Source organism: Myotis davidii, unplaced genomic scaffold, assembly GCF_000327345.1.
Source record: "Myotis davidii unplaced genomic scaffold, ASM32734v1 scaffold21, whole genome shotgun sequence".
Taxonomy (NCBI): Eukaryota; Metazoa; Chordata; class Mammalia; order Chiroptera; family Vespertilionidae; genus Myotis; species Myotis davidii.
In genome coordinates this window covers 1286658-1305588 of record NW_006292573.1, presented here as the reverse complement: position 1 = coordinate 1305588, position 18931 = coordinate 1286658, and positions in this window count along the sequence as shown.

The window sequence follows — 18931 nt, the reverse complement described above, 5'->3', positions numbered from 1 at the left end:
AGAGAGAGAGAGAGAGAAACATTGATGTGAGGTGTGAGAGAGACATATAGACACATAGATTGGTTGCCTCCTACATGAGCCCTGACCAGGCCAGGGAAGGAATATGCAGTCCAGGTACATGCCCTTGACTGGGAATTGAACCTGAGGCCCTTTGGTGGGAAGGCCAAGGCTCTACCCCTGAGCCACACTGGCCGCGTCAGTGCCATTCTGTTTTAGTGTTGTCTCTAAACTGTGCCTTATTATTGTTTTTACCCAATATAAAAACTTTCACACTTTAATAGAGAAAATATACCCATTAATAAACACCTAGTTAATAATTATAATTAAATATTGAAAAACTTTACCCATGATAACTATTATAACAAATAGCACAACTAATGACATATTTGTCAATATTCCTAGTTTATGTTTTCTATTTACTATGTATTCTTGTTCTCTCTTTTGCACTCGTTTGTCCTGTGGACTTCTTGAGGTATTAATGTTCTACTTTATTTCTTTTCTTTTAATTTGGAAGTTACAGAACCTACTTATATTGTTTGATGATTACTCTTACATCTTTGTCACACATTTATACTTATATTTTTTAAACGCATCTAAAATTACTTAGTATTTATATTCTCTAGCTGTACAAGGGGGAAAAACCTTAGCATTCTCTAAATTTTTTTACCTATACTATGATGTAATTATCTAATTTGGTCGCAAGTTAATTTATTTGTATTGTGCATTGGCAATTATGTAATAACTAAAACTTTAACTAGATTCTGCTCACCAGAATTTCTTCCTCCTTCTACAATTTATACAAAATATTTTAATTTTCCCCCCACATTTGAATTATAGTTAGGCTGTGCATATAATTTTAAATTAAAAGTTTTAAATTAAAAATTATTATACAGCCATAAAAAATAAGGAAATCCTAACACATGTTACAACATGGATGATCCTTGAGGACATGCTAAGAGAAATAAGTTTGTCACAAAAAGACAAAGTAGTCAAAATCAGAGAGTAAAAAGGTGGTTGCTAAGGGCTGGAGGAAAAGGAGAGGAGGAATTCTTATTGGTATGGAGTTTTAGTTTTGCAAGATGGAAGAGTTTCAGCAATATGACTATGCTTAACTGTACACATAAATGGTTAAAATGGTAATTTAATGTTATATTTTTTTATTTTTTACCATAAAAATTATTTTTACTCGCTAGTTTGGAGATATTGCTTAATTTTCTTATATTCAGGGTGGCCAATTAGAAAAAATAATGTCTGAGGCTAATCTTTTCCTCATTTCTTAGTGATTAACAGTCTATTCCTTTCTGGAAGCTATTTGAATTTTTGCTTTATCCACTGTATGCTAATCTTACCATGCTTTGTCTAGGTAGGTGTCTTTTTTCATTCATCATGTTCAGCACTTGTTGGCTCTCTTATGAGAAATAAGGTATTTTTTTTGTTCTAAGAGATCCTCTTCTATTAGTGATTTGAGTATTTTATTCCCTCCTTCTGGAACTTCTTTCGACCCTCAATTTATTCTTCCATGTTTCTCAACTCTTCTCTTTTACATATTGTCTTTATAGTGTTGGTCTCTACTATAAACAATGTTCTCATCTTTATTTTCCAGACCACTAATTTGTTCTTTATATTGCTCATTTTACATTTCAGCCCATCTATTGGATTTTATTTTTTCAAGGATACTTTTAATTTTACCACATTGGTTTTTTTTTTAACTTGTTCTCTTTTTATAAAAGTCTGTCCTTAATTTATGAATAATTTTTTAACTTTTTTTTTGGTGTCCAACTTATTTCATTGTCTTTTAAATATCATGTCATTAGATTTTAGTGTCCGCTGCTCCTTTATTAGTGCTCTAATTATTGTCCTCCAGATCACTACTCTTATGTCTTGAAGAGTTTAAACGTTTTGTTTCATTGTCACTCTATCCAATAGTCTCGCTGCCTTACCTCTACTCCAATGGCCTTACATTTCACCTTATATCAGCCACTAACACTAATGGTCATGCCTTAGGCCAGTGATGGTGAACTATGACACTCGTGTCAGAGGTGACACGCGAACTCATTTTTTTGGTTGATTTTTCTTTGTTAAATGGCATTTAAATATATAAAATAAATATCAAAAATATAAGTCTTTGTTATACTATGGTTGCAAATATCAAAAAATTTCTATATGTGACACGGCACCAGAGTTAAGTTAGGGTTTTTCAAAATGCTGACACGCCGAGCTCAAAAGGTTTGCCACCACTGCTTTAGGCCTTGCTAGTAATTTCAGCCCCTCCATGATCTTGAATCACCTATTCCATCTCAAACAACCATGTTGGGGTACCCCAACTCAAGCAATAACATCATCCAACCTGGGTCTCCAATCTATACATCCTACCATATTTTTGCTACCCCTCACTCCTGCGGAAGTTTATCTTCCCTCCTAAAACACTGTAAATTTCATTGTCAATCATTACATTAACTCCCTTGTATATGCTATCAATTTCCTTGCCTCACTGTAACTTCATTATAGTTATTTGACCAAATCATAAGCCTATATAATTCCAATTTTCTTCCTAATTGAAACCTACACCTAAGCAATTGAACATAGCTGAACGATCTTACTCTAAATTTAAATAGGCCTTTAATGGTGCCCAGCAATCATATTATATAGATCAATAGTTAGTCCATTTGCTCCCCTCCTCACAGGTAACTCCTTCCTAATATTTTAACCTATCCACTCACTCTCAGCTGATGACTCACTGAGAAAAATTGAAGAACTAATAAGAGAGCTTCCAAATTTTCTCTTCCCACCTTGTAGCAGATTTCCACCACTGGATCTTCTCAATGACCAGTATCTGCACCATATACTCTGCTTTCTGTTTTTACTATATACAAACTACCCACATTCCTATTTAAAGCCACAACTCCTCTTGGAAAGCAAAAACAATCTCGCAAGGGCATAATTCCAGAACTGTCCCCTCCCTCTTCTATACCATCAGGGACAAACATATGTATGTCTCCCATCTTTCTAAAACACATACTCTTCATCTTGAATTTGTTATGTAGCAAGAGATAACTAATATAGTGACAATGTTCTACATAAATTAATCCTCCAAACTTATTGCAGCAAATATTAACTTTCACTATTTTAACTATTTAAAGGATTACTTGGGAATTGAGGGCAAATGGAAGGAAATTTCAAACAAAGTGTTTGCTTTCAAAAAACTTAAAGGTAGGAATAACATGAACATCAAAATAAGGCTTTGAACTCACTGTTCTTGGAATGGTCAGAGCAGCCAACCTAGTGGGTAAAAATCAAGTCAGTAAACTAGTTAGGGCATTTCGTAAAGAGCATAAAAGCCTGAGGTTAAAATCTCAGACTTTATCCACAGTGAGAGAGAAGCCATCTTGAATTTTTCCAAATAGAAAATGTCATGATCAAAATGCCTGACAGGAAATTAACCTCAAGTTTAAGTGGGGATAGATTTCTGATTGCAGAACTAAGAAGATATTACTGAAACAAAAGAATAATTAGGTTACCATTACCAGACAAGAGGAACAGTCTTAAGCTGTGGTGAAAGAAGGTAGAAAAGACAATGACTACTAGTAAATTGTATTGTAAGCTTTAACACGCATTTAATACAGTTTCTTGATATTGGCTATGTTACCTTGTGGCTTAAGATCTGAAAATAATTGCCTCAATTTGCTTTTTCATTTCCTAAGGAATTTTCAAAATATTCCTCCAGAATTTGTGAATGTTGAGGAGGCTCCAGATCTCAGAGCCACTTATGGTTTTCAACTCCTTTCTTTGCTTGGTTGATTCAGTTTATCATCTCACTCTTCCACTTGCATGGTCTCTGTTTATACCATATCGACACAGACATGAAACTTAGACTTTTTCCTTGGGCTCCTCTCTCCTTAAAATACATTACACATTTTTTTTTAATTTGCTTATTTGAGAGAGAGATAGGAGAAGGAAGAGAGAGAGAGAAAGAGAGAGAAACATTGATTTGTTGTTCCATTTATTTATGCATTCATTAGTTGATTCTTTTTTTTTTTTTTGGTTAAACCACACCTGAAGACATTTTTGCATTGATTTTTAGAGAGACCACAAGAAAGGAACGGGGTGGGGGGAGGGGGCAGAAAGGAGGAAGAGAGGGAGAAAGAAAAACATTGATGTGAGAGAGACACATTGATTGGTTGCCTCCTGCACATGCCCCGACCCAGCCAGGGATCAAATCTGAAACCCAGGTACTTGCCTTTGACCAGGAATCAAACCTCAACTCCTCAGTGCATGGACCAACACTCTAACCACTGAACAACACCAGCCAGGCCTGGTTGATTATAGTATGTGCCCTGACTGGGGATCAAACCTGCAACCTTAGCATATTGGGACAATGCTCCAATCAACTGAGCTACCTGGCCAGCGCTCCATTAAACATTTTATTTCCTTATATTAGGCTTTTGAGTGTTATATAGTAGGCTTTCCTAAACTTTTGGGAGAGGTGCCAATAGTTTATACCATAAACAATGTAACATTAAACATTACATATTCCAGTTCTTTAAAAATTCACTCAGCAAATTTTAATCATTTGGGCTTCAGGTTCTTGCCATGTAACCGTGTTCATTTCCTTTTTTATTTATTGTTGACACTATTACAGATGTCTTCCATTCCCCCCTCCCCCGACCTTTGCTCACTTCCACACAACCCCCAACCCCTTCCCTCTGTCCATCACCACAATGTTGTCTGGGTCTATAGCAGTGGTTCTCAACCTTCTGGACCTTTAAATACAGTTCCTCATGTTGTGACCCAACCATAAAATTATTTTCATTGCTACGTCATAACTGTAATGTTGCTACTGTTATGAATCATAATGTAAATATCTGATATGCAGGATGGTCTTAGGCGACCTCTGTGAAAGGGTCGTTCCACCGCCAAAGAGGTGCGACCCACAGGTTGAGAACTGCTGGTCTATGGGTTCTTTGGCTAATTTCTTCACCTTCTATCATCCAGTCCCCACCACATACAGCCCCTCCTCTCTGACAGCTGTCAGTCTATTCCATGAATCCATGCTTCTGCTTCTGTTTTGTTTGTGAGTTTATTTTGTTCATTAGCTTTCACATGTAAGTGACAGCATATGGTACTTGTCTTTGTCTGGCTTACATCACTTAGCATAATAATCTCCAGGTCCATCCACCTTGTTTCTTTTTCTCTCCTCTCTCTTATTCCTCCCTCCCTTGTTCCATCCCAAGCAATTTATCTAGGTATTTTCCTAAGCAAAGATTGATCTCTCCCTCAAAGGAATTTTGGTGCCAGCTGTTAAGGTAATTGGTCTTTACTGCACTTGATTGGCTGATTGGTATAAGAAATCAATTACAGACTTGTTTTGAAGATCATTACACAATTCCATGATTTTGAAGGAGTAACATGAATCAAAGAGTGACAATTTTTATGGCCAGAATGGAAGGTGGGACATTATATTATGTACTCAGGACATTTCCTGATACTAAATAATAGGACTAAATCCAAAAGTAAATATGTACACTGGACACCACCAAAAGGAACTAGGGCACTAATTCTTTGCTCTAAAATATGCCAATAAATGAGCATTATTTTTGAACTGTATTTCAGGATAACCAAAAAGCCATATTTGGTGAGCAGAGGTTTTTGCTTGTTGTTTTTTTCCTTTGTTTTTAAAAGAATTTTATATAAATGTGAAATGAGTGATAGGATTTTTTTTTAATCACCATTCTGTAATTGCTAGTGAAATAACTGAATCAGGCAATAATCACCAATACATGAAACCACTGAAGAAAGGTTTAAGGGAAACTTAAAATGGAAGGCTTAGGTTATCACTATCTGATCCTCTGATCAATTTTAGTAGCACTCAGAGTGGAACAAACAGCCATTTTGTGCTTTCTGACTTGTGGTTTATAAGCCAGCATATACATAACAGGTATTTTCATGATTTTATCTGGGGAGACATGAAGTATTTCAAACTTTGTATTCACTATTATAAAATCATAAACATGCTGTTTATGTTTTATTTTACTTTCTAGATGAGTTCCAAATTATCATTTTTATTCAAAAATGTTTATTGAGTACCTTTTCCATTATAGGCATTGTGCTAGGTTTTGTGGACCAAAGGTGAAAGGATCCAAACCCCATTTCAAGGAGTTTATAGTCGCATGAATGAACAAAGGCTCCCAATCAACACCAGAGGAGGCCAATGCAACTGAGTAGGCTATATAAGTTGCCACCTGTTCCCTTGGATCTGACAGGGTAGGCTTCACAGAGGAGTGGGCAGCAGATATAAGTGTGAGCATCTCACCAAGCTGAAAATGGAGAAAATGCCATTATACAGGAGTAACAAGTACCAAAAACAGGAGAACATGCAGTACAGTCAGGAAATATCCAGTGGTCTGGTTTGATTAAAATATGGGGTGTATGATGTGGCGAGAAGGTGTTGGGTTTTCAGGAGATAAGGCTTAAAAATGATGGAGTGGAGGCTAGATTATGAAGTACTTTGTATGTTACATTAAAGATTTAAAGTTTTATAAGAAAGATATTGGGTTGCCACTGTATTAGTAGTAGTAGTAGTAGTAGTAGTAGTAGTAGTAATATTTTAAGCAGAAGAGTGACAGACACTGTTGGTGGGACTGCAAATTGGTGCAGCCTCTATGGAAAACAGTATGGCAATTTATTAAAAAACTAAAAATAGATATACCATGCATACCTAGCAATTCCATTTCTGGGTATTTATTCAAAGAAAAGAAAACCACTAATTTGAAAAGATATGTGTACCATTATTTTTATGGCAGCATTATTTACAATAGCCAAGATATGGAAGAAACCTAGGTGTCCATCAATAACTGAATGAATAAAGAAGATGTGAGTGTGTGTGTAGTGAAATATGCAGCAATGACAAGAATGAAGTCTCACCATTTGCAACAACATGGATGGATCTAGAGGGTATTATGCTAAGTGAAATAAGCCAGTCAGAGAAAGACAAATACCATATGGTTTTAGTTCTATGTAGAATATAAAACAAACCCAAATAAACAAACAAAACAGCCATGGCAAGAGACCAAAGCAATGCTTACCAGAAGGAAGGAGTGGAGGGATGGTGAAAAGGAGAAGGGGAATATAATTAATAATATGGTGTTAGATGATTACTATAATTAGTGTGGTGATCACATTGTAAGATATAAAAATGTCAAATCACTGCAGTTACACCTGAAACTAAAATCCTATCTAATAAAAGAGTAATACGCAAATTAACTGTCACTCCACAACAAAGATGGCCCCAGCAACACAAGCCCAGCAGGCAAGCACGGCCCGCAGACAGCATCCAGCAGGACCTGCTTGGCCATCACCAGGGTGACCCAGGAACAGGCAAGCGCAGCCCGCAGACAGCACCCAGCAGGGCCTGCTTGCCCATCGCTGTGGTGTGGAGCAGGCAGGCCCCTCAGAGAGCCATCAGTAGGACATCCCCTGAGGGCTCCCGGATTGAAGAGGGTGCAGGTAAGGCTGAGGGGCCTCCTCCCTCTGTGCACGAATTTCATGCACCAGGCCTCTACTAATCAATATAAGATTGTATACCACCTATACCTAAATAAAAAATGAATTAAAAAATAAGAAGAGTGAAATATTAAATTTGCTCAAGATAAAGATCACTCAGAAATCTTATGGAAGAGAAGTTGAAGAAGGACGTGGTGAGAGGCAAGGATAGTTAGGTATCTGCTGCAATTGTGAAGATGACATTGCAAGGCAGCAAGAGCGGGGCCAAACAGGAAGGGATGAAAAAGCTAATGTCCAAGTTTGAAACACAGACGATGGAGTGTGCCCATTCAGTGTGTAGCAGCTGAAAAACAAGGTATAAAGAAAACATCTCTCCCAGAGCTTTCTCATCTATTTGGTATGTTCCAATTAAGCAATAAGGATTCCCTAGAAAATTATTAAAATCTCATAGCCAAGAAATGTCATTATTTCACAACAACAACAACAGAAAAAGAGAACTGGAGTCTAGCAGGTTCTTCTCTGGTCTCAGAACCAAACATTCAGAGTTTATTTACATAAAAAATAAGGGTTGGTTATTTCCACTTATCCAGCATGAGGAAAGAAGAGAAGGAATACTGATGCCCAGAGATGTGGTGAGCAATGTTGGGATGATCCCTGCATTCTAATGGCATCTTTTAACCACGCTCATGTACAGCAGCCCACTTGTACCAGCTGTTGATGCTTCTACTTGCATCCCCTTCAGCCTGTGCATTTACATAGCCTGTACCACCAAGCTTCCTTTTTAGAATATTATTTGGTCCTGTAAGTTATACAACATTCTGAAGTAGATATCTTTAACACCAAGGACAAAGACCAAATGGATGGAAACTATTTCTTGCACCCTGTGGTTTATTTATATCTCCACCTGACTCTTGAATCTCTATTCAGTGTTTAAATCTGGATAATGTAACAGCACCACCACTCCTGATTCCATGAGCTTAGAGAACATGCAATCTAACAACAAAGACAACATACACACCTGCATTTCCTATAGGTACCTTGACAATAAATACTTTATCCATCCCTACCCCAACATACATTAAAATGTTTTTTTCTTGTTTTCCTCAGCACATTTCTTTGTGGAACTAAAGGGTATAGATGATAAATAAGGGAGGAGAAAGAAAGTTAGGTGGAAAAGACTTGTAGTAAAAGTGTCAAGCGAGGCAGAGAAATAAAGAGAAAAGACTATTGAGTCTCCCCTTGAATACAAATAAGGATGCTTGAAGGTTAATGTCTATAAAGAAAACAATTCCAAAGAAGAGACTTATCAATAAGTCACTGCAATGGAAAATAATTGTGGAAAGTCGGCAGGAATAAATAAAATGGCTATTATCTTAAAAGGAGATGAATAAAGTGAAAGGAACTTCAAAGTATTTACTCTATGTGGAATGGCATAAAGGACAAAGGATTTAGGGCCACAGAGGCCCGGATTTCAAACTTCTACTCTTCCACTTACCAGTAGAGTGACTTTAAGAAAGACATATAGTTCTCCAAACTTTTAGTGTTTCATCTTTTACACAGAAATAAGAGTATATAACTTAAGCCTGTGGCAGGAATAGATGTTTGGAAAGCATTTGCATGCCATTAGTATGCAATGGTAGTTATCATGCAGTAAGCACTAATGGTGACTGAGTTGCCCCAGTTAGTAAGATGCAAACAAGCTGTCTTTGCAGGAGCTATTGAAGGATAGGCAGAGGAAACTGAAAAAACTAAATGGAAAGGTTCTAAATTGGATTAAAGCATAGAAACAAAGAGAAAGGTTATGCTTAGGATAAAAAAGAAAACTGTGCCATCTGGTTGGTAACAACAAAGTCAGTCTTGTTTTATGGGGGGAAATGAGCATTATTTGTCCAAGGCTACATACAAAAGCCTTTTTCTCCAGTTGTTCAGGACAGTGTCAGATGCTGATACAGATAGTTTCTTGATCATGACCTGCTTGACATTTCTGGAGAAATTAAACTACCCAAGCCATTTTCACTCATCTATCTTTTCTCCTTACTCAATAAATGTTAGGTGAATGAGTGAATCAATCAATGGATTCATTGATCAATAGATTTCTAGATTAGAAACCTAAAGTACCACCCACCTTAACGCATGGAATTAAATAGTGTTACTCTTTACCAATAAAATAACTGCACACAAAAAATCACAAACTGGTGTTTCTCAACAAGCTACTCCAAATTAAGTGAGTTCTATTTTACTTTGGCCTGTTATTTAAATATGCCATAAGCACATGCTGCAGGAGTGTCCAAAAGGTGAATAACTTTCACTCTGTGTCTAATGGTTACCTTTCATTATCTAAAGCTATTCCAGCAGTGGAGATAATCGCCCAGTCCTTGGTGACTTGGAATCTCTCCAGGAATTGATTTACATTAGCACAGCTTTGCCTGCCTCTCATCGCCTGCTTCTCCTTAACCCTCCCTTATACTGTGGCTGGAAGACACTGCCCTGACTACCAACCCACTTCCCCATTTCTCTGGTATAAATCTGATCCCAACCTTCAGATTGCCTCTACTCCTTCCCCACAAGACATGTAAAATGTCTCTATCAATAGAAGGCTCTTCACAATGACAAATTTGGTTACACTGAATGTCAGATCACAATATGTCAGGATAGGCCTGCCATCCTGTCCACTCCCACCAGTGTTTTAACATGGTTACTATCTAATGTAATATAATCCAAATGATCTTAAAATAGCTCCCTGTTGTCCAGAATTAATCAAGACACTGTGTGATTGCATGACAGGTGGTCTGCATGTTTGATGTCACCAAAGGCATTCCTAAACTCAGGCTCCCTACTGCCATGCATTAATCCATAATGGCAGTACTGGGGCCAACTCTAACACTTACTAGCTGAGCCAATGTAGGGAAGTCACTGGGGCAATTTATGCCTCAGTTTCTTCATTTATAAAATAGACATAATAATAGCACCTACCTCTGAAGATTGTGCTGAGAGTTAAGTGAGCTAATACATATAAGTGTTACTTAGAACAGGATTTGGCACATAATAAATGGCTCTAGAGGAAAACAGCTATGAGGATTTTGAGTTCTATCAGGTTATAGAGCCACATTTGGATGTAGGGCTACTGCCAGTCATGCTTAATCAATTCTTTGACTCTGAAATGAAGCTCACTTGGAATGATGCATGGATCAAACCATGTCATTCACAATCTTTAAAAAAGTGTGGCAAGGTGAGGAAAACACATATTCCCACCAGAATCTGTTATCTGCTAGGAAAGTGATATGTCAGCAGGGATCATTGGCATTTTTTCTCTTCATTCACATTGGTGGAGCTTGAACTCCCAGACCACAGACCATTTCACCTATCTGACTATATGACTCACTTGCAGTGTTTGCTAATCATGCAGGTACTGAGCCCCATCTCTGAACATTCTGATTCAGGAAGTCTTGGGGTGGGGCTTGACAGTTGGGCAATTTTGAGCATAGTCCACAATGATAACTTCTTTTTTCACTGAAGAAAAACAGCCACTCTCTCTGGGAATATTTAACATATTTTCTTCATCCAGTTACACTAATGTGTCTTGGAGTTACCTAGTCTTTTGAATTCTTTATCATGTTCCACAGGGACCACTCTTCCAAACCTTCGTCTTCAAACACATGTGGCATTTAACAGAAAGTCTAGATATTTTACAGATTGTAGTGGATCTCACAGCTTCCATTTCTTCCTAATCTCATTGTCTCAGGTGTTGGCAGAATTAACCCAGATCTGTGTATCCTATCTTCTTGTCCACAAAATAGATAGGAACTTAGTTTGGGCAAATGTGGTTAGGTATTTTTGAAGGCTTATTAGAAAGTTCTCTCTCTCTCTCTCTCTCTCTCTCTCTCTCTCTCTCTCTCTCTGAATTCTCTCTGTCCCATCAAAAATGATGATATGAATGATAAACATTTAACACCAGTGTGGATGCTGTTGACAGTGGCTTTGAAACTATGAGGAAAACCAACTTTAGAATGAAGCTAATTCTATGAAAAATCAAACTCAGTGACAGACAGAACTCGCATTCCAAGTGACATTATTCAGCAAATGGATCAAGTATCACCTGAAGCCCACATTAACATTGCATATTTTATATAAACCAAAATATATTCTCTATTGTTGAAGCTGGTTCTAGTTGTATTTTCTAGTCTTTTAAACCCAAAGCATCTTTACTGATTCACAGCCCATAACAATTAGTTCAAAGCTTCAAATATTGGTCTTGCTCTCAACATCATGGCAATCAAAAAGCCCTTATAGTGAGGAACACTAGCCCATTCTATTCTTATAACTTAGTCTCAGGTCCGCAAGTCTGATCTTCCCAACTGTTTAAGTATGTCTCAGAGACAGTCAGGGTACCATACTCTCTTAGTTTTCCTCCTCCCTTACTGGTTATTACTTCTCAGGCTTCTCTGTCAGTTCTTCCTCTTCTCCCTGACCCCAGGGTTTAGTTCTCAGACTGATTTTCTCCTCTTTTCTCACTCACTTCCCCAGAAATCACATGCAGGACCATTTATGTTTGATGACTGTTACACATATAATTCCAGCCTAGACCCCTTTCATGAACTCCAGACTCATTCATCAAATTGCCTACTTAATGTGTATGCTTAGATGTCTAATCAAATCCAGTGTTATGAAACTTCTGAACACCTGATTTCCTTCTCTTTACCCACAGAAATATGCTCTACCTGAAGCCTTTCTCCATCTCAGTTGATAGCAATTCCAGCTTTCAAGTTGCTCAGGTCAAAAGCTTTGGAGGTATCCTTGACTTCTATCTTTTTCTTATATTTTACACCCAAACTGTCAGTTAATTCTATTGATCCTATCCTCAAAATTTATACAGAATTCAACCACTTCTCAGCACCTCCACTGCCACCATTGTGGGATGAGCTGATGGGGAATCCTTCCTGAGCTCATGTTGCCAGTCAGAGGAGTCCTCTATGTTCTAGGAATAGGCCTGTCCAGAACAGATTATTTTAGCAATCCTGCAGTATTCCCTAGAATCAGCCCATCCAAAGGGGACTTTGGGGTGAATGCGGTAATGAATTTGAGAATGTAGCAGTGGGGGCAGTCAGAGCTCAGAGAGGTACCCTTTTTTATGGCCACCAAACCATTTTTATTTTTGCCTTTTCATTTGTTCAAGCATTATAGTCCTTCTCTGGTTTGTTGCTTCAATCATACATTAGCTCTGGAGCCTATGGACCTGGGTGAGGACTTCCTTCTTCAGTCCCCAGCCTGGCCAACTCTCTCCTTGACCAGTGAAGCTTGAGGGAAAGTTGAAAGCAACAAGGTTTAACGCTCTTCTATATATGAGAAATAAGGGCATATTGTAGTGGGCAAAAGACTGAACTAGATGTTAGCTAACCTGCCCCTTCTCCTACTTTACTGGCCTAATCCAGATAAATAAATGAGCTTATATGAGTTCCAGTTCCCTCAACTATAAAATGAAGATTAAAAATACTTTTTTTAAAATTTAAGAATAATAAAATGACATTTTGGCAAGTTACTGATGCCTCAGTTTTCTCATCTGTAAAGTATATAAAACATTCCTTCCTTCAAAATTATTATAAAGACTTGATAGAATTAAATGATGTAACTATAACATAAAGAAAAAAAAGACATCTACATGAACAAATGGATTGCTAGCAAGATCGAAATAGCTACTATAATAAAAAAATTTACACAAATGTAACAATTACTCTATTCAAAATATTACATAAGTAGAAGAAAGAATTCTTGCCTTAATGATAGGGTTAAAAAATATTGTTAGAGTTCACATCTTCATTCTTAATTTCTCTCCTGAAATTATATAGTATCTTGTATTTTAATTTAAGCCTATCTGAGAGATGTTAAAATAATATATTTATCTGTTTCACTTTGGAGAAGAAGTCACATTCCTCTATTTATGTGTATATCAATGTATGTGTGTACCACATTTACCGGAACTAAATTTAAACTGAAAAAGGCTACCTACGCTCTGACTGGTTTGGCTCAGTGGATAGAGCATTGGCCTATGGACTGAGGGGTCCCGGGTTTGATTCCTGTCAAGGGCATGTGCCTTGGTTGCAGGCACATCCCCAATAGGGGGTGTGCAGGAGGCAGCTGATAGGTGTTTCTCTCTCATTGATGTTTCTAACTCTCTATCCCTCTTCCTTCCTCTCTGTAAAAAATCAATGAAATATCTTTAAAAAAAAGCTATCTACAATGAAATTTTGCAAAGACTACATAAATGTTCAGTGTTGTTATTTCTAAATTATCACAACCAGAGTCCATCAGTTGTTCTTAACTGCAGTACGCATACACGTAAGACTGCAAGCGTGTGTGAATTTCAGTTTGTCCAGGAAAGCAGAACATTGCTGTTTGTAAGACAGGAAATCATGCAGAACTGACTTTCAAGGTCATCCACATAGTCTTTATATTTCTGTGGATTATTTTACATTATAAAAATATTTTATTGAGATATTCCCTTTTGAAAAGTGTGCAACACAAATTATGACTGTTCATATTTGGCACCTTATTTCAAAATGTGTATTTATGCAATTAAATGTAACCATTGAGATATTTTTGAAGGTTTCTAAGACACTGAGTGGACTCTCAGGATTTTAATATATGGGAAAACAATTTTAAAAGTAGCAAATGGTCACATAACTAAATATTGACAGAATCTAAATTTCCCACCTCCATCCAGTATGGTTCATCTCATAGCTTGGTAGAATTAAATTATTAGAAAATCAAAAGACACTTTATTTGCTAATTATCCTATATAATAAAGAAGTAATATGCAAATTAACCTTCATGCCCTCACAAGATGGCTACCTACCACCAGGCTGACAGGGGGGTTAGTGAGGGATGACCAAACGACTGAACAACAGGCTGTGTGGGGTGACCAGGCCGGCAGGGGGTTAGTGAGGGGTTACCAGGCTGGCAGGGGGGCCAGTTGGGTGCAACTAGGCCAGCAGGGGGTCAGTTGGTAGCAATCAGGCCAGCAGGGGGGACAGTTAGGGGTGACCAGGCTGGCAGAGGGGGGCAGTTGGGGGCAATCAGGCTGTCAGGGAACCAGTTAGGGGTCACCTGGCAGGCAGGCAGGTGAGCTATTAGGAGCCAGAAGTCCAGGATTGTGAGAGGGATGTCCGACTGCCCATTTAAACCGGCAGTCGGACATCCCCCAAGGGGTCCCGGATTGGAGAGGGTGCAGGCTGGGCTGAGGGGACTGCCCCCTCTCCCCGCACGAATTTCATGCACAAGGCCTCTAGTTTGTTTATAATTTGCTTTGTTCCAAAAAGTGATATGTGATAAATCCAAGAGATAGGATCACTCTGGTTGTGTCCTTAGATTAGTATGTTTGGTATTTATGTGCAAGTTATCTTGTCGAGAGAAATAATTTATGTTTTAAAATGTTTTTATGTTACAAAATAACATCTCAAAAAACTGTAAACTTGACTATTTATAAAAACATTTCCTTTATACATGATTATTAACAGAAATTGGCCAGATGCAGAATTAGAACTCTACTCTGGGAAAGTATATCTATCAATCAGTGGGTAATTAGAGAAACTGAAGCCACCTTAAGGATTTTGATTAGATAGATACTCAAGACAGAGAATTATACACTCACACACTATTGAAAGGCCTGAAGGAATGAATGTGAGAGGCCCATTTTCAGAAATTCTAGAAGTGAGGTGACCATGGAGAAACTGCAGCCCATAATCTGAGCTATCAAATCACCAAAATGGGCGATTCCTAAAGGAGAAGCCGCAAAGTCAAAGAAAACCATCACTGGTTATACCTTGGTTAACTACTCACAGCTCTCTACTGAGTTGAGCACAAATCAACACAAAAGGAAATTGTGAGGTGGTGATGGGTATACTCTTAGCCACTTTGCTTAGGAAATCAAATGGCAATGCTAATAGACTCCTTTCGAGTGGAGGAAATTCTGCATTCTCTAGGATTATGACCTCACTTTCCATGAATGCCTTTGGAAGTTCTACATCCTGTGGAAAGCCATACAACCCGATGTGACCTTGGCAATAAATGAGCTTGTATTGTATTAAGTGGAAAATCCCAAGTCTTAATCAGATCAGAGCCAGCTGATCTTGTTGTCTCATCGTGATCATTTGGATTCAATTTATTTGCCTCCCGTCAACATGTGCTCACTATTTCCAAAGCCAGTTTATGTCAACCTCACTCCTGGATCCTTTCTCGGTCTGTTTTTCCCCCATCTCATAATGCCTTTCCTATCTCTATCCCTGGACCTTTTTGCCTTACTACAAGCTTGCTGCCTGCTCCAATGTGCACAGGACTTAAAAAATGCTGATGGCTCAATATTTTGTGTATGCTGTGCAAATTTATGTGTGACAAACCCATCAGGGACAGCAGGCAGGGGATGTGATAAAAATTCTTGTTCCTTGAATCTACTAAAGCGGAAGAAGTACCAGAATGTGGCAAATAAGAGAAGCTGCAATAGTTAATTATCATGACACACAGCTCATCTGTAATTAATCCTTTTCTGCAGCAGGATCCTGCAACTGTAGCATTAAAAAAAAAAACAGGTCAGATGATGCTTTAATTAAGGCTGTACAGTGTTGCTGCTTCTACAGCAACAAGAACTGTTTTTTGTCTATAGGTGTGTGTGAAGCACTACAAATATTTTCTTAACATCTTTACAAAGTGCTGTTTAAGCATCTTTTCTAACATTATGTCTGGAGACAGACTGATTACAATTCAAAGGAGCTTTTCTGTTCTCCTCACACCCATCTTAGGAGCCACTACAACAATCTAAATGTCATGCCAGTGGGAGGAAACACTCTCACCAAGGAGCTAGAAATGAAACACGAGGTGCCATTGCAATTGGGAATGGCACTGTCTTGAAATTTACAACCCTCCTAACCAGCTTCCCAGGCTCAGATCAATGGCCTGTAGTGTATGCCTACGTGACAAAATCTGACTTGTAGTGAACCCACTACTGCTACCCAGAAATATTGATCCCCAGCTGCGCTATTCAGTGGTGGAATGTACGTTGTAATGAGATAATGCAAAAGGAAAATTTCACAGTCACTCTATTGTGTCTGAGATCCTTTTACAAATTATTCAGTTGACTAAGGCTGGCAGTATGTCCTAGCTAGATCCCATATTTTTTTAAAAAAGGCTTGTTCTATGTTTACAAAGGTATTGCTACTGTCCAGCAGATGTACCCTGTGATAGGCAGCTAGTGCTCACCATTATCTGCAGACCCGCTGAAGTGAGAGAGGGTCATGTGACTTGTTCTCACAATAAAACCTGAAAAAAAGCAATATGTGTCATCTCCATGCCAAGGCCCTTTACATCTTCATTATGAAACAGTATGGTGTTTCCTCAAAAAATTAAATATGGAACTGCCATTTGACCCAGTGCTCCCACTTCTGGGAATATACCCCAAGGAACCTGAGATGCCAATCAGAAAGAATGCATGCACCCCTATGTTCATAGCAGCACAATTTAAAATAGCTAAGATCTGGAAACAGTCCAAGTGCTCATCAGTAGATGAGTGGATAAAAAAAGCTGTGGTACATTTATACCATGGAATACTATGCAGCTGTTAAAAAAGGTCTCTTACCCTCTGAGACAGCATGGAGGGACCTGGAGAGTATAATGCCAAGTGAAATAAGCCAATTAGAGAAACATAAGTATCAAATGAATTCTCTCATATGTGGAATCTAGTAAAAATAAATTGTTGAACAAAATAGATACAGGTATGTAGAAGCATGGAACAGACTATGGAATCCCAGAAGGAAGGTAGAGGTGGGTGAGTGGGTGGGGAGAGATCAACCAAAGAACTTGTATGTGTACATATATAATCCATGGACACAGTCAATAGGGTTGTGGAGGCCTGCGGCAGCGGGAGGGAGGGCTATAAGGAGTCAATGGGAGATAAAAAGGGACATTTGTAATACTTTCAACAATAAAGATTTTTTAAAAATATATTTTATTGATTTTTTACAGAGAGGAAGGGAGAGGGATAGAGAGTTAGAAACATTGATGAATGAAAAACATCGATCAGCTGCCTCCTGCAAACACCCCACTGGGTATGTGCCCGCAACCAAGGTACATGCCCTTGACCAGAATCAACCTGGGACCCTTGAGTCCGCAGTCCGACGCTCTATCCACTGAGCCAAACCGGTTAGGGCAACAGTAAAGATTTTTAAAAAATAATAAATAAAATAAATTTTCATTATGTTAAGCAACTGTGATTTGAGTTTTTGTTAACAGCGCTTCACCTATGCTGATACGTGTACTGTATTATTTATTACTATGTATTTGTGTTATTCTCCTTTCCCCACTATAATTAGTAATATGTATTTGCAAGACACCTGGCTAAATACTAAGATCTGGTGAGACTTTTGTGGCATAGTTTGTGTGAAAAACATTTTTTTTTACACTATGGCAAACTGATTACATTGATCTTAAAAGCCTTAGATTTTTCTTGACCTAGGTAATCAACTTGAACAATCTAACGAAGAAGTGACCAATACCAGTCATTAAGCAATCTAGTTCTAAATCCTAGGGGAAATGCCTAACGTGGCATTGTAGACTCGACACATTCACAGGTATATGCTGCTCCATCCAGCATTATGAAGTAGCCAGAAAAAGCCCCCTGGTGTTTGGAGGCTCAGGAGCTGTCACTGTGGGCCTTCCACCCAACATTGCCTACAGGCAGTGAACAGTCATTCTCCCATTTTAAATTGTATAACTATAAAATGCATATTGATATCTACCTGCTTTATTTGGTGAGATGAGATATTTATAAACCATAAAGCATTTGGTAAGCAATGGGGGAGGGATCCTGTGTAAAGTTTGCTTAGTATAGACAGTAAGCAAAGGATTTTGCCTATTGCTTAACCCAAGAATATGATGCTGTTCTCTTAGTGAAGGTCTCTGTGGTTCTGACGAATGACTCTCTGGGATCATATTTTTGAGGCTCTCAAACAGGTCTGGCTGCTTCTGTACACAAAACAAAATAAATTAATTGTAAACATCAGCTTTCTGGAGAGATATGGGAAGGGGGTGAGGCATTGAAGGGATGGGAAGGATAAAACATGAAAGCCTTGATCTTTTCTACCTTATCTCCAAAAATCTAAATTTAGCAAAAGTAATCCTTGACAGATTATTTCCATTTTTGTACCCTTCTATTACATGTGGTAATATCGCCTAAATGCTGTTGCTTTCCTTCAAACGTAATTGGAGCTCTGGGACATAAAAATTTAAGCGAGCCTCTTTCAGTTCTTTCCCTCAGATTTCATAATAATAGGAGGCTGCACTGGCTATTTGGAAGTCACCAGAGAAGCAGGAAGCCAGAGGTAGTCCTTCTCTATACTAACTGCCCCTCTACTTTCTGTACCAAAAGAGAGAGAGAAAGGGAAAGGAG